We start from the raw sequence: 22,478 nt of genomic DNA on the forward strand, positions 1-22,478 counted from the left end.
ATTAATGATTTAACAGACCTTGGATTTCGGCAGTAGAATTTTCGATCTCCTCAGGTTTATGGAGGGAGAAAGATGCTGGGCCAGCCAATATAGCATTAGAATAATCAAGTCAGGGAGTAAAAAGAGTTTGGATAAGAGTTTAAACAGTAGTTAAGCTGCTGCAAAGGCAAAACTGGGTCACATTATCGAGACTTGTGATAAAATAGGTTTGCTCCTTTAAAGGGAACACAAATCAGCAATGTTGCCGATCATTATTTACCTCAACAAGATATAATGTGTTCATCCCATGACTTGTTGGGCATTCTGAAGCAGCAGTGACAGGAATATGATGTATTACGTACCTATATACTCATAGTGACCATTACCTGTAAATAATCCTATCTTCAGTTAATGAACCCACAAACTCTTGTGTGTGATTGGTACTTATACATCCAAGAGAAGAATGTAACATGGAGATAGAAGTAGGTACTGTTTGTGAGAAAGAGGAAAAGTGTCGGAAGCTTGGTTCAGGTTCAATATGATCATGAACATGTGACCAGTCAAGTTCAGAGTTGGTGGGGAGGAGAATGAAAGGGGAAGCAGCTGGGGCTGAAAATACTGTATTTTGTCTTCCCAATGTTTATTTGGAGAGAACTGCAATATCAGATGCCAGGCAATGTCTGACAATTTAGAGACACTGCAAGTGTTGGAATCAGTAATTTTGAAGTTGAGCTGGGGTATTGTTAGTGTGCACGTGAAACTTAATCACATACGATCGGTGCTGTATTGCAAGAAATAGGAGATTCAAGACTCGGCTTTTAAGATTTTAATGGCACATTTGAATGGGAAGGATGTGATATCTGAGGAGAGGGAACTGATAACAGCAACACCTGTGATGGGACCAGGAATGATGGTTGGGAGTTTTTTGAGAATAGAGTCAAAAGAACATGAGGTGGGCATTGGAGCTCCAAGTAGGCATGTAGATAGAGAGAGAGAAAGGAGATAAGGGCTAAGGTGCACGAGAACTTTGGAAAATGCTTGGCTTCATAGTGAAGGGGTAAGAATAAATTTGACAAAGGCGCATGAATGAATGGTCTCGATTTTTATGATGTAGAAATCCACAATTTCATTACATTACTGAAGGAGGTGAGGAAGAGGGAACAGGCAAGATATTTGTTGGTTAGAAGAAATCAGGATTATCCTTGCATTCCAGAAGAATCCTAGAGTAGTGATCAGTGAGGCTGACAAACAATGTTCCCTCCAAGCTATGTGGCCATTGGAAACTCTGTGCACATCATTCTAGAAGCTGCTGCTGTTTATGGACCTCAAAGGCCTGCACAGTAGCAAAAATGTTACAGTCAACATTGCTGATAAATGAAGTGGAGATAAAGATCAGCCATCATTTCATTAAATGATGGTACAGACATGAAGTGGCAAATGGTTGCCCCTTTTCCTATGTTTCTGAGTAGGGCTTTAGCATTCAGTCAGCATGTAGTTGATTGGCTGTGCTTTTTGAGCCTGAGAATGTCTATGCAAAATCCAGGATGTCTTCACTAACAGATTTCAAGGAGTGTTTTGTTCAAATGGGAACTCTTGGAAGATCCCCTTTGAAGATAATTGGTGGTTGGAAAGATTTACTTAGAGAAAGTTGGTCATACTGGAACATAAGAGAAATGTTGTGTAATTTTCATCAATTTACAATATATTACCTTAGATTCTCCACTTTGGCAGGAAGAGTAGAGAATATAATATGATTACAATAAGGTAACAACAGCAAATCCAGTCCAGTCAGTGTATTCTTGGATTCAATGAATTCGCTTGAGCAAATGTGAGTTACTGGAGGAAATTGAGTCTATATATGTTTGGAGAATGTTTAACCAGCTTGCTTGAAATTTTTAATGAGGTAACAAAGGGTTGATTAAGATATTGCCATTGATGTGGTGTACAAGGACTCACAAACGGCACTTGATAAAGTGTTTCACAACAGAACTGTGAGTGAAGTTATAGCTCATGAAAAATCAGAATAGTAGCAACATGGATACAAAAATCAAAGTGTCATAATGAAAGGTTTCTTTTGAGACTGGAGATAGATTTGTACTGCATTTCTATGCGATTGGTATTGAGATCCTTGCTCTTCTTGATATACATGAATGACCCAGGTCTTACTGTATAGGGAACCATTTCATAACCTGTGGGTACTTCAAAATTTGGAAGTTTTGTAAACCATGTGGAGGACAGTGTAACTTCAATAGGACATTGGCACATTGGTGGAATTGACAGCGCAAATTTAATGGCAAGGAGTGTGAAATGATTTGTTTTGTTCAGACAAGCTCAGGGAGAGACAAAATAAAATAAAGATACAATCTTAGGGGAGTGCAGGAGCAGAGGGACTTGGGTACATGTTTTCACAATGATGTAAGATATGGACTATAGATTTTTGAATTCCATTATTTAATTTAATAACTGGGAACTTCGTGGACTGAAATAGTTTTTCAAAAGGAACTGGTTTAATATAGCCACAAGCAGCACATGACCAAGTGACTAAATTTCAACACGGATAGACACCAGACACCCAAGCTGAAATTAACATTTTATCCAAGGGCACAGTAATCAACAAACAGATATCTCTTCCCATGCATGCTACCCCCCCCCCCCCCCCACTCTGACCTCCTACCCCGCCCCCATTGGGAGGTATGAAAAGCCCTTGTGTTATATTTTTGCTTATATCATTGACAATATTTACATGTTGGAGATGAAAACATCTGCAATTATCAAGACCATGCAAACCATGAGCTCAGACACAGAAATACATAAGGACAAACTTGTAATTCATTAAGTGGCAGAGGGAGCGACAAAAGCAAGGAAACAGATCTAAAAGGTGTGAGGCCTCTCTGCCTGTCCAAAAGTAAAAGTACCAGGTTACAATACAGATTTAAAAAGAAATGTCAGGGCACTAAACGTGTGAAGAATAACTACAGTAACTTCTACTCCTGATTAAACAACTGTGATCTCCAATCAAAACCTTTTACTTCAAGGCCATATGCCTGATATCACATCTTTATTTTTCTCCTGCTTAGAAGGCACTAATCTAATTCTTGTACAAGTTAGTTAACTGCATTTGAACTGGAGCGAGGTGTAGCCTTGTGCGAAAAGCAACATAAATCTTTGTTGTGACCGACTGGGGAATTGAAAGAGTAGAGTGATTTCACCCCTTTTCACCTGGTGGTAACGCAGTTAGGGAGTTTGTGTCTGGCATGGTCCTCCAGACAAACAAAAGGTTTGAAGCTGAGAAGTGGTTAAAAAAAACTGCATAAAAGGTTTTCTTGTGTCTGTGAAACGAAAGTGCTCAAAAGGATGTCTTCATTTGATGTCAGTGTTTTCAGGATAAGGAAACTTGTGAAAACTTGAGGGTGTAGTGATTATGACAAAGTCAGCCAGAAGGACCTCATAAAATATGAGTTCCTTGATTGTGGCTGTTAATCTGGTCCAGTCAGGGAGCCCTGGCTGACAGATACAAGTAGGAGTGTCATGGATTTGCTCACTGAGAGCTGGCCCAAATTCAAGTACTATACACAGGTAAATAAAGGGTGACTTAGTGATGGGATACCTGCCTCTGGGGAGTTATTTGAGGGCACTTTCCTTGGAAAAATTAATAGGTATCTTGAGGCATAAGTTATCTTGAGGCGGAATTTTGTCTAAAAGCCAACAAAGCAGCAATTGTAAAATGGGTGGCAAAAGGTCTAAATGTGGAAATTGAGGATAGTGAAACAGATAAATTAAAGTTGGAACAATGGAATTAGGATTTTGAGAACAGGAATAGGAGACAGTTGGGGAATGGAGAAAAAGAGAAGGAGATAGGCATGGGAAAAGAATGAGTGTGACAGGAGTGACAAAATGAATGAGAACCAAGGGAATATGGGAAAGAGAAAATATTTTAAAACTGGATCAGTTTGAGTTGAGAAGAGGAAATCCCAAAATGCCTTCAAGTAATCCTTGACTTTGATAAAGACGTAAATGCCTTCTTTATCCCTGATGAGAAGTAACATAGCAATTAAGGTGGCCTTTGTCAAAGGATATAACTGTTGCAGAGTGGCTGAGGGGAAAAGTTTATTCAATCTTGTCTGTGGGGAGCACAACTGGCCAAGAAGCAACAAACAGTTCCAGACAGCATGGTCTGAACATGGACAGATGAGCTAAATTCAAGAGTTGAGAGTCACTGACCTTGACATTAAGGCAGCATTTGACCAGGTGAAGCGTAATTGACGTCAGTAGAAATTGAGAGAAAACTCTCCATAGCTGGAATTGTAAGCAGCACAAAGGAAGATGATTGTGGTTGTTGGAATTTAGTCATCTCAGATGCAGGACATCATTGCAGCGATTCCTCAGAAAAGTGCCCTTCATCTGCTTCATCACCAAATATCCCTGTCTTAAAGTGGGGATGTCCAATGATGATTGCAGTGTTCAGCACTATCCACTCCTTCTCAGATGCTGAAGCATCCATGGTCGGACACAGTACAATGTTGATCACATTCAGGCTTGGGCTACTGCGCCACTTTGGTACAAACCGAAAGAACTGCAGATGATGGAAATCTGAAACACAAACAGAAACTGCTGGAAAAACTCAGCAGATCTAGCAATATCAGTGCAGAGAAATCAGGGTTCATGTTTCGGGACCAATGACCCTTTCTCAGAACCAATGGTAGCTACGAAAATAATTTTTTTCATACAGAAGGTGGGGTGGGAGGAGGGGAGAGAGTAAATATTAGGTGGAGATAGAGCCCAATGAGAGAGAGGAAGAAAACAATTAGACAGACAAAGGGTGGGTAACGGTCAGTCTGGGGGAATGAACAGCTGCTAATGGGGGCGAATAATGACTGACAATGGGTCATGTGTGGTAGCAGTCCATGTGATGACAAGGCCTGCTGTGTGGGGATGAGCGATTTATTGACCAGAAAATTAACTGAACAAGTCTCTCAAATATTGTGCCACAAGAGGCTAGGTCAGAGGCTAGGAATTCTGCATTGTGTAATTCACCTCCTAACTCCCCAAAGGCAGATTACCATCCACAAGGTATAACTCAGGAGTATGGTGGAACTTGCCTTGATGTATGCAGGTTAAACAACACCCCCAAGTTTGACACTATCCAGGACAAAGCAGTACCATTATTGGTATCACATTAACCATTCTAAACATTAACTCCCTCCACAAACAATGCACAGTGACAACAGCGTGCACCATGTACAAGATACATGACAGCAATTTGCTAAACCTTCTTCCGATGCAACTCCAAATCCTCCATGACTTCCGCCGTGTAGAAGGACGTGGGCAGTCTGTGCAAAGAACACCACTACCTCAAAGTTGCATATCATCCTGACTTAGATATTTGCAAAATAAATGTACTCACGGGATGTGGATATCACTGGCAAGTCTAGCATTTATTGTCAATTAAGAATGAAAAATGAGACTGGTCCTTCCACAGATTCTGCACCACTCCATTCTGACTGAACAAACCATCACCTCTTCCAACAACACAGTACTTGCACTAACTCTCTGCAGCAAAAGGAAAGGCTGAAGCACCTCACCTTATAACTGGGTGCTGCTACTTTTAAACAAGAGTGACTGGGGTCTCTTGTGCCTATTTGAAAGAATGTTAACAGGACTGGGAGATCTAAAGTGGCAGGTGAAGTACCAGATCACTGTTTTCCCACTCTACAGGTTACCAGCACATTCATGGGTTGTTGACACTATTGACCTTCTAAACATGGTGAATGGTTTGGCCATGCCACAGTTTTTGGGAGCAAAACCCTGCCACATTTTCATCTCCTAGCTTCATTGACTGCAGTGCGAAATTTTGCAGCCAAAGTCTTGCCATTAGAGAAGGACAATCCACTGCCACCAGTTTCCTCATCTCCCCTCCCCCCACCTCATCCCAGATCCAACCCTCCAATTCAGCATCGCCCTCTTGAACTGTCCCACCTGCCCATCTTCCTTCCCATCTATCTGCTCCACCCTCCACTCTGACCCATCACTATTAACCCCTACCTGCATCTGCTTATCACCTCCCCAGCTACCTTCCTTCCAGCCCCACCCCTCCCATTTATCTCTCAGCCGCCCCCCCGCCCCGCCACATTACTGATCAAAGGCTTATGCCTGAAATGTCGACTCTCCTGCTCCTCGGATGCTGCCTGACCTGCTGTGGCTTTTCCAGTGCCACACATTTTGACTCTGATCTCCAGCATCTGCAGTCCTCACTTTCTCCTACTCCACTGTCAGTCACTTGTAAGTGGCCAGATCAGAACTACATACAGACTCCATATAAGAAGATTCATTTTGTGCTCTATTGACTGCAATTTATGCATGCACCAGGGAATGAAAGGAGAGTGGGTAAGTTACTTGAATAATCTGAGAAGATAAAACCACACCCAGAACAACTGAAGCACACATGTAAATGGACATATTTATTTACATAATTAAAACGTATTAAAAAGTTTCACACAATATACTGTGTTTTCATAAGTTAGTTCAACTCATTGTACAATGTACAATTCTATTGGTTCGTTTGCTATCACACTGTCTCCTGATGCCCTCTAGTGGAATATTTATGCATTTCTGAAAGATGGTTTTGCGATGATTGCAAACTTAAAAACAATTTAAGTGCAGAATCAGCCCTTGTATTTATTGGGGAGCTTGATTAACACAGGATTATTTTTGTGTTAAAGATGCTGAAACTGAAAGTTGGAAGGCCAAAGGCCATGATGGTAATTCAAGCCAAGTTGTTCTAATTCTTCTGTGTTTATGCCACTTGAACATCAAAGCATCAACAATTTGAATTTATTTGGCGCATATAATATAGCAAAATATCCCAAGATGTTTGACCGGACTTTTACTGGGCAAGATTTAATACTGAGCTGCACATTGAGCATTTCTCCGGTTCTGTCTTTTTTTGCAACTCTGAATTCCATCATCCATCCATAGACAAATCCACCTTTTACTGTTGTCACAATTGTGGTGGGAGGTGTGCATTGAAAGTCAGACCCCATTATTCTAAAAGTGAAGCATGACCAATTTAATCTCTGAAATGTTTAATGCCTGTCTGTGATCACTAACAAAGAAAAAGGAAACTCACACCAGGTTTCATCAATGGACAACAGTACAATAACTTATTTGTTTTAACAAACCTATCCTCTAATGTGAAAAACTGGATTATTAATAACTATATACAAACTTAATCCATATCCCTTTAAAGTCAAACATTCGCATGTTCATTCATAAATAGGATGAACAGGACAGCTGATGCAACAGTTTTTATTAGGAATGTAGATAACAAGGGATAAAGTGTATAGATCAAGGGCAATCTGCAAAGCAAAATGAGGTGCCTTTCTCATGGTTTCATTAGATTTTTGGTAATGTTATTTTGTTGTTTGTGACCATGGCAAACCTCAAGTCAGCAGCCAGTCAGTTGGATATTGGTCTTGGCTTGAATTGGAAATTTGTGTTCTTTGCAGAGACTTTCCGTGTAATTTCTCTTCCAGTCACAGAGGGAGAAAGAGTCAGCTGGCTTGCTAGCAGGAGATCTGAGAGCCAACTCTTTCCCCTTAAGAGGGAGAGACAGTAATCTGTGTCACACTGCTACTGTTAATCAATCTGCAGGCTTTTGCTGTGCAGTTTCTTTTGTTTCAACTCAAAAGCAACAGATACCAGCATGTCTTACTAAAGTATCAAATCCAGTGTTTAAATAGATATTTACATGCCCTCTGTAACCAATAAGTGACCATGCCATTTCACTTTTCTATTTGTTGCAATAAAAACTGCATCATTCAATAAATCTGTCCAGAATTCCCTTTTTCAGTTTATATTCCAAAACAAAAATAAACATGGTCTTTACGCTGTCTGATTGCTAACTACTCCAAATTCTACCCTTACAACTTTATTTCCTATTTAAACTTACCTCTGATAAATCTGTGACCTCTTACATAAGCACAAAGGTGGTAGGTGAACGGCACTCTGTTCCAGTTAGGATATAGCAGGATTTTTAATGAATTCAGGTTTAGAAAATTCTTCAAAATAAGAAGTCAACCAGGAGATGATGAGGATAGTCTTTTATAGTCAGAGAGTCATACAGCATGGAAATAGACCCTTCGGTCCAATCAGTTCACACCAACCATGTTCCCAAACTAAACTAGTCCCATCTGCCTGTGCTTGGCCCATATCCCTCCAAAACTCTCCTACTTCATATACTTATTCAAAATGTATTTTAAATATGGTAACTGTATCTGTATCCACCACTTTCTCTGGCAGTTTATTACACACACGAATCACTGTGTAAAAGAAGTTGCCCCTCATGTCCTTTTTAAATTCTTCTCTTCTCACCTTAAAAATATGCCCCCTAGTTGTGAACTACCCCACCTTAGGGGAAAAAAAAATGTCACTCCCCTTGTCTATGCCCCTCATGACTTTATAAACTTTAATAAGGTCATTCCACAACCTCCTATGCTCCAGTGAAAAAAGCCCAGCCTTTCCAATCTATTTTTATATCTCAAACACTCCATTCTCAGCAACATCCTGGTAAATCTTTTATGAACCCTCTCCAGTTTAATAATATCCTTCTTCTAGCAGGGTGACCAGAACTGGACACAGAAGAGGCCTTTTCAATGTCCTGTAAAACCTCAACATGATATCCTAACTCTTTTCTGGGGCGTCAGGAGCACGAATGAGGGTTTCAGCAGCAGATGAGCTAAGGTGCCTGGAGTAAGCTGATATAAAGCCAAAGTAAGGCGGTTCTCTGTGCAGAAATCAAAACAGGATTATATGCAAATGATCAGGTTTTAGCTATCCATTCTTAGGGTTGAATCTTCCAGTCAACTGGAGGTAGCAGGGGAACTTACTTGACTGAAAGTCTATACGTCAGAATCCCAATGTGAGACAAACGTTTGCAATTGCATTCTCCAACCTTCAAAGATAGGTCAACGTTCCTGAAGTCGGGAAGTTGATTCGCACCGCATAAAAAGGCCAACTTGCTGGAATTAAGGTGAGGAGAAGGGGAATGTAGAGGGAGGCTGAAGTACCTTATCTTGCCATGATTTCAATGTATCCATGGCTATAGAGATGGAGTACAGGTCCAAATGCAGTGCACTGTAGTTTCTGCTGGACCTGGGTGTTCAAGATGGCTGCCACCCTTTTCTCAAAGTACCTAAGTACCTGCAAGTCAGTGTCATGGCATAGACACATCAATGTTCTCAGCATCTCATTTTCAAGCAGGAACATTGAAACGAGGTTAATTGGCAATGCCACTTGTTTGCTCATGAACTGGAGTCATATGCCAAATGTTCAACTTCTTATCCCTCAGAAGATCACATATGAAACAACTAATCCCTTCCATCAGAAGATAAGGGCGGTTGTGAGAAGCTAGGGCCTACTCAGCTAATTAACAATAGGGCCAGTCAAAGACTTATCAGGGACTGACCAGCAAGGAAAACAAAAAATTCACTGAATCCACCAACACAAGTAGTTTGTTATTTTCTTTACATCAGGAAAGTTAAAGTAATATGAAGTCTGGTATAAGTGCAGTCTTGTAATTCACAGACTGTAAACAAAAGAGCATAACAATTCACAATTGTGCTCCTCTCAGTGAAATGTTCATGAATCACTTTTCTCACTATTGGAAAAGCATGGGTGCCAAATTCAATATCCAATTCTTATTCATCCAGGCCACACAACTATACCTTTCGATGTTAGGAAGAAAAATATGACTTTGATTATGAGGAACATGAGTCATCTGAAGGGAGAAACTGGTGACTCAAACCCAAGGAAAGACATAAGACAAACGTGAAATCGCTATCACATGATTTCAGGAAATGTGCACTGCTAAAGATTCATTGGTGGAGAAAAAAAGTCAGGGAGGAGATGTACTATTGTACATGAAAGAAAATTTGATTGTAATGAGTTTGACATTAGCAGGATGAGTTGAGGAAATGTGAAAAGCCTGTGAAGACGATGAAATGAGGGGTTGTAAATTTTGTTGACACCAACTGTTGCTGACATGGAACTCATAAATTAGTTGAAAATAATGCATGTTAAATTATAGCTTGAAAGCAATAAATTTTAAAAGCTTTTGGAGACTGAACAGGAGTGAGTTCAGACCAGTTTGTCAAATACAATTGCCCACAAGCCTCAGTTAATTGGATTTTGATTAGTAAATAAAATTGAGTAATAGGTGCTGTCATTGTGCATATAAAAGAACTAATTATGTGCCATATACAAGTACATTTTGTTGATGCTGTGTGCTTTACTTTCTTGTTATTTAAAACAATGCATCACCTTGGATACACCACAGTACTGTATGAAGGAGAGAGCTGTTGTCATGAAACAGACTATAATCAAAATTCCCATACCAGGAGAGGAGGCCCAGCAATTGTGAACATCTCCAACAGGACATGCCATGTCAAAGAGCAAGCAGCATGTAACTACATTTGGAAGGACAGCAAGAATAGGTTAGTTATGTCTCACTGTCCAAGACAACATTCACAGTGATAAACATGTGAGAACATGGGAAGAAGCAGGTGTAGGCCATTCAGTCCCTCAAGTCTGCCCTACCATTTTAGATCATGGCCGATCTGTCCCCGGCCTCAAATCCTCTGTCAAGGCAGCTCCTCATCATCTCATGTCCTCAATAGTTAAAAAAATTATTTATCGCCTCTTTAAATATTTTCAGCGATTTAGCCTCCACAACCCTCTAGCATAAACAATTCCAGACATTTACTACACTCTGATGGAAGAAATTCCTTCACATCTCAATCGAGTCGCAATGCTGCATACATCCAGATAAAGAATCCTAGGCTTTCACTTTTATCAACATAACTTATTCTGCTACACTCTTCTGACTATATTTTCTGCTCCTTTGTCACACTTTTATTGTCATTGCCTCTTCACTACCCTGCTTCTCTCCTCTCATTTCTTTTTGATTTTTTTCTAAACTCCTCTTCAATTGAACTCTCCCCCAACTAATTAATTTAAGCCCTATCTGCAACCTTAATTATACCTTCCCCAGGTCACTGGCCCCAGCTTGGTTCAAATAAAGCCCATTCCAAAGAAAAGGCACTCTCTTTCTCCAGTACTGGTGCCGATGTCCAACGAATCAGAACCCGATTTATCAACATCAATCTTTCAATCATGGATTTGCTTCTCAAACCGTATTTACCCTAGACTAATTTGCAAATGGCTCAGGTAGCAATCTTGAAATTGGATCTGCTTTCTAATTTAGCTCAAAGCTGCTTGTAATCACTCAGCAGAATCTCTTTGCTTGTCCCATGTCATTGGAACCTGTGTGGACATAGACAAGTGGATTCTTTCCCACCCACTACAAAGTCCACTCCAATCCAGAAGATATTATCGTAACCTTGACAATGGACAATCTTCAAAACTCTGTTTTTGCTGCAGAGAACAGTACCCATTCCCGTAACTGTGCTATCCTCTAATTCAACTGCATTTCTCATATCCCCTCTCACTTGAGTGACACTCTGGGCGTTGGTGCTTTGGTCCGTTCACTCATTCTCCCTGAATTCTGTGCCCTTGTGTACACTCATCCCAGTCTGGTGAATTCAAATTACTTTGATATGTTTTTAGTTATTAAATGCATCAAAGGGAATGGAGGGAAACTAGGAACATGACATTGAAATACAGGATCAACCACAATAATAGTGAATGGCAGAGCAAGCTCAAATTGTCAAATGGCTTAGTCTTGCTCCTAGTTTCTATGTTTCTAATGTCAATCATCTCTCTGAAGTCGTCTCCATGCAATTCTATATGTGTGTGAGCTGCTCTTGTGTTCCGTCCACTTTGTTTCCCTTATTGGGTATGGATATGTAGTGTCGTTCCATTCTGCTGCCCATGGGAAACAGAGACCCCTAGTGGAGTGCTATAAGAAAAAAGTTGATTTATGGTCTTGTAGTAAAGCGGCCTTGGAGAAAAGTTATAATCGTGATATTGCAGAATTTTGTAGTGCGTTTAAAATGGTTTAATTAAGCCCAAACTTAAAGTCTTGCATCTAAGTGGAATAACTTACACAGGTATGAGGGCTATGTTGTTTAAAGCAGATTTGAAAATGATATCAGATATGAATGTAGACAAGCCAAGGCTACATCAAAATAAATAGTTTGCAAGAAATATACATTCATTTAAAGGCACAAAAAATTGTCTGCTCATGACAAACAAGAGGTGTCAAGGATAGAATTTTTAAAATTGAATCCCTACAGTGTGGAAACAGACTCTCCAAAGTATATCCCATTCTCCTAAAAAATGCACTTAACCTATACATCCCTGAACACAATGGGCAATTATTAGCATGACCAATTCACCTAACCTGCATATCTTTGAACTGTGGGAAGAAACTGATGTAGACACAGGGAGAATGTACAAACAGCCACCTTGGACTGGAATTGAACCTGGGTCCCTGGTATTGTGAGGTAGTAGTGCTAACCACTGAGCCACCATGCTGCCCTAAGTATTTGATATGATTAGACAAAAGGAAGATAATGTTGATACAAAGAGGCCAAACCTGAGGATTTGCAGGATTTTAGAATCACAGAAATATGACAGCACAGAAAAAGGCTATGTAGCCCACAGTTTGTTAAATGAACAAATTAAACACAGGAAGGCCGTAAACTTGAGACTAAACTAGAAAGAGGCCTCAAAACAAATTGAAAACGTTTCTGTACAAATGTAGATAGAAGAGATTAGCAAAAGTCCTTTAGCGGTAAAGACAAGTGAATAATAAGGAATAGAAATGGAAGATAAATAAATAAATGCTTTATACTGATTCATGGAACAATACACAAAACAATTGGAAACAAAAACATGCTTTCTCAAACTTGGAATTGTCTAAAAACTGGATATTTTCAGAATACACCATGCACTTATACAAAGAAAATTCTCAATTAAAATTAACTTACTTGGCCAATGGTGCCAAACTTACATTCTGTTTTGCTTGTGCCACAAACTATTCCTGTTCTCCAAGCAATCCTTGACCCCAACCAGTCCAGATTGGCTCAAAAGCGGCTCATCTGAAATCCAAAATCCAACATAGCTCCGTCATAGGGAGGAAGAAAAAATGACCTGGTGTTACAGGCCAGTTACCTAAACATTACTCATAGTAAAAACATTGGGAAATATTTCTAGGAATATTGTAGCAAGACATTTAGAAAATCATAATAGAATTAAAGAAAATCCACACAGATTTAAGGAAGAGAAGTTGTGTTTGACAAATCTGTTTTTGTTATCGGATGCAACTATTAGGATGGATAAGTGAAAAGCATGCAAGAACTCCACAAAGGCTGAATCCCATCACCAAGTCACCTTTTATTTACACATGACATTGCTCCAGCTAGCATAGTGCCAGCTCTCAGAGTGAGCAGAACCCATGACACCCCTGTTTTTTTTTTAAGGGCAATACTTCCCCCGGTTATATATATTTTTTTTTCTTAAACCCCCACACTACCGCCTAACTGCGGTAGTGCTTATTTTCTCCCCAGCACCCATGGTGCACCCCTGTTTTATTTTCTTTTCTCTCTTTTTTTTTCTCTTTCTTTTAACGCCCACACTACCACCTAAGTGCGGTAGTGCTTATTTTTTCCCCAGCACCCATGGTGTGTGTGTGCAGGGGTGAGACACAGTGAAAGACACAAAGTGCACGAATCTTTATTCAATTTCCACCACCAGGAAGATAGGAAACACCCGAGTGGCCTGTGACAAACACTGCCCTTAACCACCCCTGTTTTATTTATTTATTTATTTATTTTCCGCAGCAGTGCTAACCACTGTGCCACCGTGCCGCCCCCCTGTTTATATATATATATTTTTTCCACCTAACTGCGGTAGTGCTTATTTTACCCCAGCACCCATCTTGTGTGTGTATAGGTGTGAGACACAGTGAACATTCTTGTTTATCTTCTTTTGCAGGTGTGAGACACAGTGAAAGACACAAAGTGCACGAATCTTTATTCAATTTCCACCACCAGGAAGATAGGAAAACACCCGGGTGGCCTGTGACAAACACTGCCCTTAACCACCCCTGTTTTTTTTTCTCTGAACCTCCTGTTTATTTTTTTATATAAAACAGGTTACAAAAACAGTTTACAACAAAGTTACATTTACAGCTGCATACAAGAGACAGCAATTTTACGAGGGAGAGGAGCAGCAAAGCCAGGCCCCAAACCCTACCATTCAAACAGTTTACAGGGACATGAGGACAAACCTCAAATCCCAGCTTCACAAAGATATAAAGAGACAACAGCAATGACAGTTGTACATTAGATAGTACTGTTACATACAAAAGTGCAGACAATACAGACCCAGCAAGCCCCCATCCCTCCCACCTTCCGACCACTCTAAGGCAGCCCGCCCCTACCCACCTACCCCTGTTTTATATCTGTCAGCCAATGCTCCCTGATTGGTCCAGTTTAAAAGCCCCAATGAAAGGAACTCATACTCTATAAGATCCACCTGGCTGACATTATTGCAATCACTACAATAAGATATCACACAAGAGTGCTATTAAACAAAATTAGGACTTACAGAATTGAGGACTGGCTAATGAACTCAAAGCAGATATTAGGAGCAAACATGATATTTTTGAGCTGACAGACTATAATCAGCAGTGAAGTACAAGGATCTTGACTTGGACCTTAGCTGTTTACAATCTATATTAATAACTTAGAGTCATAGAGTCATAGAGATGTACAGCACGAAAACAGACCCTTCAGTCCAACTTGTCCTATGCCGACCAGATATCCCAACCCAATCTAGTCCCACCTGGCAGCATTTGGCCCATATCCCTCCAAACCCTTCCTATTCATATACCCATCGAGATGCCTTTGAAATGTTGCAATTCTACTAGCCTCCACCACTTCCTCTGGCAGCTCATTCCATACACGTACCACACTCTGTGTGAAAATGTTACCCCTTAGGTCTCTTTTAAATCTTTCTCCCTTCAGCCTAAACCTATGCCCTCTAGTTCTGGACTCCCTCACTCCAGAGAAAAGACTTTGTCTATTTATCCTTTCCATGCCCCTCATGATTTTGTAATTTTTTTTGTAAGGTCACCCCTCAGCCTCCGCGCTCCAGAGAAAACAGCCCCGGCCTATTCAACTACTCCCTATAGCACAAATCCTCCAACCCTGGCAACATCCTGGTAAATCTTTTTTGAACCCTTTCAAGTTTCACAACATCCTTCTGATAGGAAGGAGACCAGAATTACACGGAATATTCCAACAGTGGCCTAACCAATGTCCTGTACAGTCGCAACATGACGTCCCAACTCCTGTACTCAATATTCTGACCAATAAAGGAAAGCATACCAAACGCCTTCTTGACTATCCTATCTACCTGTGACTCCACTTTCATGGAGCTATGAACCTGCAATCCAAAGTCTCTTTGTTCAGTAACACTCCCTAGGACCTTATGTTAAGTGTATAAATCCTGTTAAGATTTGCTTTCCCAAAATGTAGCACCTCACATTTATCTAAATTAAACTCCATCTGCCACTTCTCAGCCCATTGGCCCATCTGATCAAGATCCCATTGTAATCTGAGATAACCTTCTTTGCTGTCCACGACTCCTTCAATTTTGGTGTCATCTGCAAACTTACTAACTATTCCTCTTATGCTCACATCCAAATCATTTATATAAATGATGAAAAATAGTGGACCCAGCAATGATCCTTGTGGCACTCCACTCGTCATAGGCCTCCAGTCTGAAAAAAAACTCTTCACCACCCACCCTCTGTCTTCTACCTTTAAGCCAGTTCTGTATCCAAATGGCTAGTTCTCCCTGTATACCATGAGATCTAATCTCGCTAACCAGTCTTCCATGGGGAACCTTGTCGAATGCCTTACTGAAGTCCATATAGATCACGTCCACCATTCTGCCCTCATCAATCCTCTTTGTTCCTTCTTCAAAACTCAATCAAGTTTGTGAGATATGATTCCGCATACAAAAAGCCATGTTGACTATCCCTAATGAGTCCTTGCCTTTCCAAATATGTGTACATCCTGAACCTCAGGATTACCTCCAACAATTTGCCCACCACTGATATCAGGCTCACTGGTCTATAATTCCCTGGCTTGTCCTTACCACCCTTCTTAAACAGTGGCATCATGTTAGCCAACCTCCAGTCTTCCGGCACCTCACCTGTGACTATCGATAATACAAATATCTCAGCAAGAGGCCCAGCAATCACTTCTCTAGCTTCCCACAGAGTTCTAGGGTACACCTGATCAGGTCCTGGGGATTTATCCACCGTCACACATTTCAAGACATCCAGCACTTCCTCCTCTGTAATATGGACATTTTTCAAGATGTCACCATCTATTTCCCTTCATTCTATACCTTCCATGTTCTTCTCCACAGTAAATACTGATGCAAAATATTCATTTAGTATCTCCCCCATTTCCTGCGCTCCACACAAAGGCCGCCCTGCTGATCTTTGAGGGGCCCTATTCTCTCCCTCGTTCCACTTTTGTCCTTAATGTATTTGTAAAAACCCTTTGGATTCTCCTTAACTGTATTTGCCAAAGCTATCTCATGTCCCCTTTTTGCCCTCCTGATTTCTCTCTTAAGTATACTCCTACTGCCTTTATACTCTTCTAAGGATTCACTTGATCTATCCTGTCCATATCTGACATATGCTTCCTTTCTTTTCTTAACCAAATCCTCAATTTCTTTAGTCATCCAGCATTCCCTATACCTACCAGCCTTTCCTTTCACCCTAACAGGAATATTCTTTCTCTGGACTCTCACTATCTCATTTCTGAAGGCTTCCCATTTTCCAGCCATCCCTTTACCTGCGAATATCTGCCCCCAATCAGCTTTTGAAAGTTCTTGCCTAATACTATCAAAATTAACCTTCCTCCAATTTAGAACGTCAACTTTTAGATCTGGTCTCCATCACTATTTTAAAACTAATAGAATTATGGTCGCTGGCCCCAAAGTGCTCCCCCACTGACACTTTAGTCACCTGCCCTGCCTTATTTGCACCTTGTCTAGTAGGTACATCCGCATACTGAATCAGAAAATTTTCTTGTACACACTTTAAAAATTCCTCTCCATCCAAACCCTTAACACTATGTCAGTCCCAGTCTATGTTTGGAAAGTTAAAATCCCCAACTATAACCACCCTATTATTCTTACAGATAACTGGGATCTCCTTACAAATTTGTTTCTCAAGTTCCCTCTGACTATTAGGGGGTCTATAACACAATTCCAATAAGGTGATCATCCCTTTCTTATTTCTCAGTTCTACCCAAATAACTTCGCTGGATGTATTCCCAGGAATATCCTCCCTCAGCACAGCTGTAATGCTATCCCTTATATAAAATGCCACTCCCCCTCCTCTCTTGCCTCCCTTTCTATCCTCCCTGTAGCATTTTTATTCTGGAACATTAAGTTGCCAGTCCTGTCTATCCCTGAGCCATGTTTCTGTAATTGCTATGATATCCCAGTCCCATGTTCTTAACCATGCCCTGAGTTCATCTGCCTTCCCTGTTTGGCCTCTTGCATTGAAATAAATGCAGTTTAATTTATTAGTCCTACCTTGTTCTGTGCTTTGTCCCTGCCTGCCCTGACTGTTTGACTCGCCTTTGTTCTCAGCTGTACCAGTCTCAGAATGATCTCTTTCCTCACTACCTCCCTGGGTCCTACCCCACCCCGCCCCACCCCTCCTCACTAGTTTAAATCCTCCTGAGCAGCTCTAGCAAATCTCCCTGCCAGTACATTAGTCCCCTTCCAATTTAGGTGCAAGCTGTCCTTCTTGTAAGGGTCACCTCTACCCCAAAAGAGATTCCAATGATCTGAAAATGTGAATCCTTCTCCCATACACCAGCTCCTCAGCCATGCATTCATCTGCTCTATCCTCCTATTCCTGCCCTCACTAGCTCATAGCACCGAGAGTAATCCAGATATTACCACTCTCGAGGACCTCTTTTCTAAATTCCTGCCTGACTCTCTATATTCTCCCTTCAGAATCTCAATCATTTCCCTTCCCATGTCTTTGGTTCCAATATGTACAATGGCCTCCTGCTGGCCTCTATCCTCCTTGACAGCATTCTGCAACTTCACAGAGACATCCTTGATCCTGGCACTAGGGGAGTAACACACCATTCTGATTTTTCGCTGCTGGCCACAGAAATGTTTGTTTATACCTCGGACTAGAGAATCCCCTAAGACAACTGATCATTTGGAACCTGACGTAACTCTCATTACTTTAGAGCCAGTCTCAATTCCAGAAACTTGGCTGTTCGTGCTATATTCCCCTGAGAATCCATCACCCCCTACATTTTCCAAAACAGCCTACTTGTTTGAAATGGGGATAGCCACAGAAGACTCCTACACTAACTGCCTACTTCTCTTACCTTTCCTGGAGTTAACCCATCTATGTGACTGTATCTGAGACTTCCCCCTTTCCTAAAACTGCCATCCATCACATCCCCTTGCCCTTGTAAATTCCTCATTGCCTCTAACTCCCTCTCCAATTGATCCATTCGATCTGATAGGATTCACAACCAAAGGCATTTATTGCAGATATAATCCTCAGTAACCCATAAACTCTCCCTAAATTCCTATATCCGACAAGAAAACCATATCACTCTACTAAAGGCCATTTTTGCTTCTTTCAATCTACAGATCCAGAAAATAGCACTGTCTTATTCCTCTACAAAACACTGCTCCAGGTTATATTAATACTTATGACTTATATTTTAAGTTTAATCAAGAGACATAGCTCAATAATACATATAATCAATAAAAAACCCACTCTACTCACTACTGCAGATTTACTTTAAGGCTACGCTAAAAACATCTACTTGTTGTTTCTGTTCTGTGACCTCTCCCAACAGGTTCCTCCAAGATTAGTTGTGAATTTCACTGTTTTTTAAATTTTCCTAAACGCACTCCGAAGTCCAGCGATACACTAATTCAACAGCAAAGACAGTAACTGCTAACTCTGTCAGTTAGCAATGTGGGTTTCTTTCTCTCTCTCTCTCTTTCTCTCTCTTTCTCCTGCACTGACCTCACCATGTGCTTCCTTTGTCTATTCTTCTCCCTTTTAAAGCTGCTGTTGTTTTGACATTTTTTCCTCCAAAGTTCCAAAACAATGCAACAGCATTTAGCTGAGAGATAAGCAGTGAAGAGCACATAAGTGCTTGCAAGGGATATGGAAAGATTGGCTGAGTTTAATAAAAAAAACTTGCATTTATAGAGCACTTTCATAACCACTGACATGTCAAAATTTGAATTATTTTGAATTATCGTCTCTATTGTAATGTATGAAATATGAAATATGAACTCTCACAAACAGTAATGTGATAACAACCAGCTAATCCTTTTGTGAAAAAAAAAGAAATTGCTGGAGAAACTCAACAAGCCTGGCAACATCTGTGGGGAGAAAGCAGAATTAGTGTTTTGGGTCCAGGAACCTTGCTTCAGAACAAATTGTAGCTAGGGAAAGTTTGGCATATATGTGGAAGATGAGGTAAAGGTAGGGATAAATGACAGGGAGAGATGGAGCCCAGAGAGAGAGAGAACAGCAATTGGGCAGACAAAGGAATAGGTAAACAACCAGCCTGGGAGAATCAATAGCTGCTAATGGGGACCACTAGAAGCTGACAATAAGTTGGTTGTGATAACAGTCCATGTGATAACAACGGCTGGTGTGTGGGGGTTGGAAGAAGAACATGGAAGTAGGTGATCAGGACCTAAAATTATTGAACTCGCTATTGAGTGCAGAAGGCTGCAGTGTTCCCGAGTGGAAAATTAGATGCTGTTCTTCCAGCTTGCGCAGAACCTCTCTTTATAATGTTGATTGAGAATTAAATGTGGTCCAGAACGCTATGGATAACTCTCATGATTTTCTTTGAAATCGTGCTATGGGAAATTTTACTGAATGTGCGGGAAGATAGAACCTTGACTTAAGATTTTATCTGAAAGATGACACATCCAACAGTGCAATGTTTCTTCAGTGCTGCATTGGAGTGTGAACCTTAATTTTTATGCTAGGTTCTGGAGTGGAACTTGAAGACAGAACCTTGTGGTTAGAGTGGTACCAGCTGATCCATGGCTGACACATAAAAACAAATGAAGACAGTAATGGGAACATACAGGTATGATCAGTATGAAATCCACTGTAGGAGATGTGATTTTAATGTGGTCTGGGCAGTGATCTAGATTCAATGGTAAGCAAATGTGCTACATACCAACGATAATCCACTAAAAATTCCTTTATTTTCATACTCATGGCTGATACATCCATTTAAAAGAATTTGTGTCCGCACTTGCAAAAATAAAAAGTAACGTTTCTTCATTCACATTAATAACCAGTAATAAATAGTGTTGAGCTCCATTTGTTCCTTATCAATGAGGAACTTGCCTCAGGTAAATTCTGAATTTTGTTAAACTTAGTTCAGAATTTCATCAAACAAAATGGTTTTAATATTTTCTAATTAAGGGGAGCAGTGTCTTCATTGTGATCCAAATACAGAGGAACCTCGATTATTCAAATATTAATTATCAGAAAATCGGATTATCTGAAGGAGATCTTAAGGTCCCGGTAGAAACATTACATCAAAGGCATGTTTCCAACACTGGTTGTGTCTTTTGTTTACAGTGATTAAACAGGCTCCAAATGACTGCCCTCTCCCTCTCTCCCCACACATTCCCTGGAGTTCTACACAGGGGTGTGCCCTAAAACCCTCCTTCCCCAAATAATCTGTCCAACATTGTCCTGTAGAGGGCAAAGATGGAACCTGTCAAAATGTTGTGTGTGTTTGTGTGTGTACTATTTGGAGACTCGCCCCTCCCCCTCCCCCCACCCCAAAAAGTAGCAGTAGCAGCAGTCTTGCTGTTGATGTCCAGTCCGGCTGCCCCGGAGAGGGGACGGGGGCGGATGGGGGGAGAGGAATGCACGGAGGGGGGCAGTGTTGGACGGGGCGGAGGTGGTGTTGGATGGGGCTGGGGGGGGGGGGGGGTGGTGTTGCACGGGAGTGTCTCCTGAACGAGGAGCAGATTTAAAAAACTCTGAGCCCCAGAATAAAGGCATTTAATCGGTTAACCAAATAATCGATTATCCGAACGAATTAGTGCCTGCCTATCTTGTCCGGATAATCGAGATTCTGCTGTGTGTGAACTGGCTAGGGGCTGTCTTCATTTGCAAGTGTCTCCAAATATAAGACAACAGATAATGGGTGAGCAATTTTTGAGAAGATTTGTAGTTCAGGTTGATGATAAGTATGTAAGTTAGCTAGCTGAGCTGGAAGGTTTATTTTCAGATGTTTCATCACCATGACGAGGTAACATTGTCAGTGAGAGTCTCTGGTGAAGCTCTGGTGGTATGTCCCGCCTCTCTATTTATAGGTCTCGGTTTTTTAAGGTGCATGATGTCATTACTGGTTCTTTTTTTCCAAGGGAAGGTAGATGGGATCTAAGTCAATGTGTTTATTGATGAAGATCTGGTTAGAATGCCATGCCTCTAAGAATTCTCGTGCGTGTCCTTCTTTCACCTGTCCTAGGATGTGTGTTGGCGTGGTGGCTCAGTGGTTAGCACTGCTGTCTGACAGCGATAAGGACCCAGATTCGTTTCCAGCCTCAGGCGACCATCTGCATCGAGTTTGCACATTCTCCCTGTGTATCTGGGGTTTCCTCTGGGTGCTTCAGTTTCCTCCCACAGTCCAAAGATTGACCATAGTGTTCAAGTTTGTGCAGGCTGGGTGCATTAGTCAGAAACGTAGAGTAATAGAGGAGGGGAATGGGTCTGTGTAGATTACTCTGGAGGGTTGGTATGGACTTGTTGGGCGAAATGGACTGTTTCCACATTGTAGGAACGCAATACAGTATAATTCTATGATAATATGGAATTAGGTCATGGATAGGGCCACCATCTTACTGAATAATGGATCAGGGTGGAAGGACGAATGTCACCACGAGCCGTGTACAGAGCCCCGCCCACTCAGAGCCCCGCCTCCCCTGGGCGCCTCCCAGAGCCCTTCTCTCCGCGAGGAGGCCCCGCCCCCCGCGGTGTCCGGGACGTGCGTCATCAACATCATCGTCTCGCGAGAGGCAGTTTGAAATTTCGGGCGGTTGTTGTTCGGGGCTGGCGCCAAGATCGAGTGAATTTTATACCAAAACAAAAGGGCGGCTTTTTGGCGGAGAAAGGTCATAGACAGTTGGAGAGGTGAGACCAAGGGGAGGGCTGGGATCGGGGGCGGGGGAAGGTGGGGAGAAGGGGAACGGAGGGCGACTGTGCGGATGCGGGGGGTGGGGAGAGGGAGAGGTAGGGGGAGGGAGGATGGGCGACAAAGTTAACAATCCCACAACAACAGATTATAGTTGTGAGTGGCACTGGAAAAGTACAGCAGGTCAGGTAGCATCCTGATTGATTACCTTATGCCCGAAATGTCGATTCTCCTGCTCCTCGGATGCTGCCTGACCTGCTGTGCTTTTCCAGCAACACACTCTGC

General features: G+C 41.4%; 1 protein-coding gene across 1 annotated transcript in view; it reads left to right on the top strand.

The window, feature by feature from the left end:
- The first annotated feature begins 22,093 nt into the window (after positions 1–22,093).
- The window catches only part of ncapg (non-SMC condensin I complex, subunit G), a 62,465-nt gene continuing 62,080 nt past the window's right edge, over positions 22,094–22,478 (top strand). The window contains exon 1 of the mRNA XM_043694225.2: positions 22,094–22,192. The gene's annotated coding sequence lies outside the window, so the exon portion shown is untranslated. The remainder of the gene's footprint in view (positions 22,193–22,478) is intronic.

This window comes from Chiloscyllium plagiosum, unplaced genomic scaffold (assembly GCF_037043375.1).
Source record: "Chiloscyllium plagiosum isolate Xiang-an unplaced genomic scaffold, Cpla_swu_hap1 HiC_scaffold_1, whole genome shotgun sequence".
In the NCBI taxonomy this organism is placed as follows: domain Eukaryota; kingdom Metazoa; phylum Chordata; class Chondrichthyes; order Orectolobiformes; family Hemiscylliidae; genus Chiloscyllium; species Chiloscyllium plagiosum.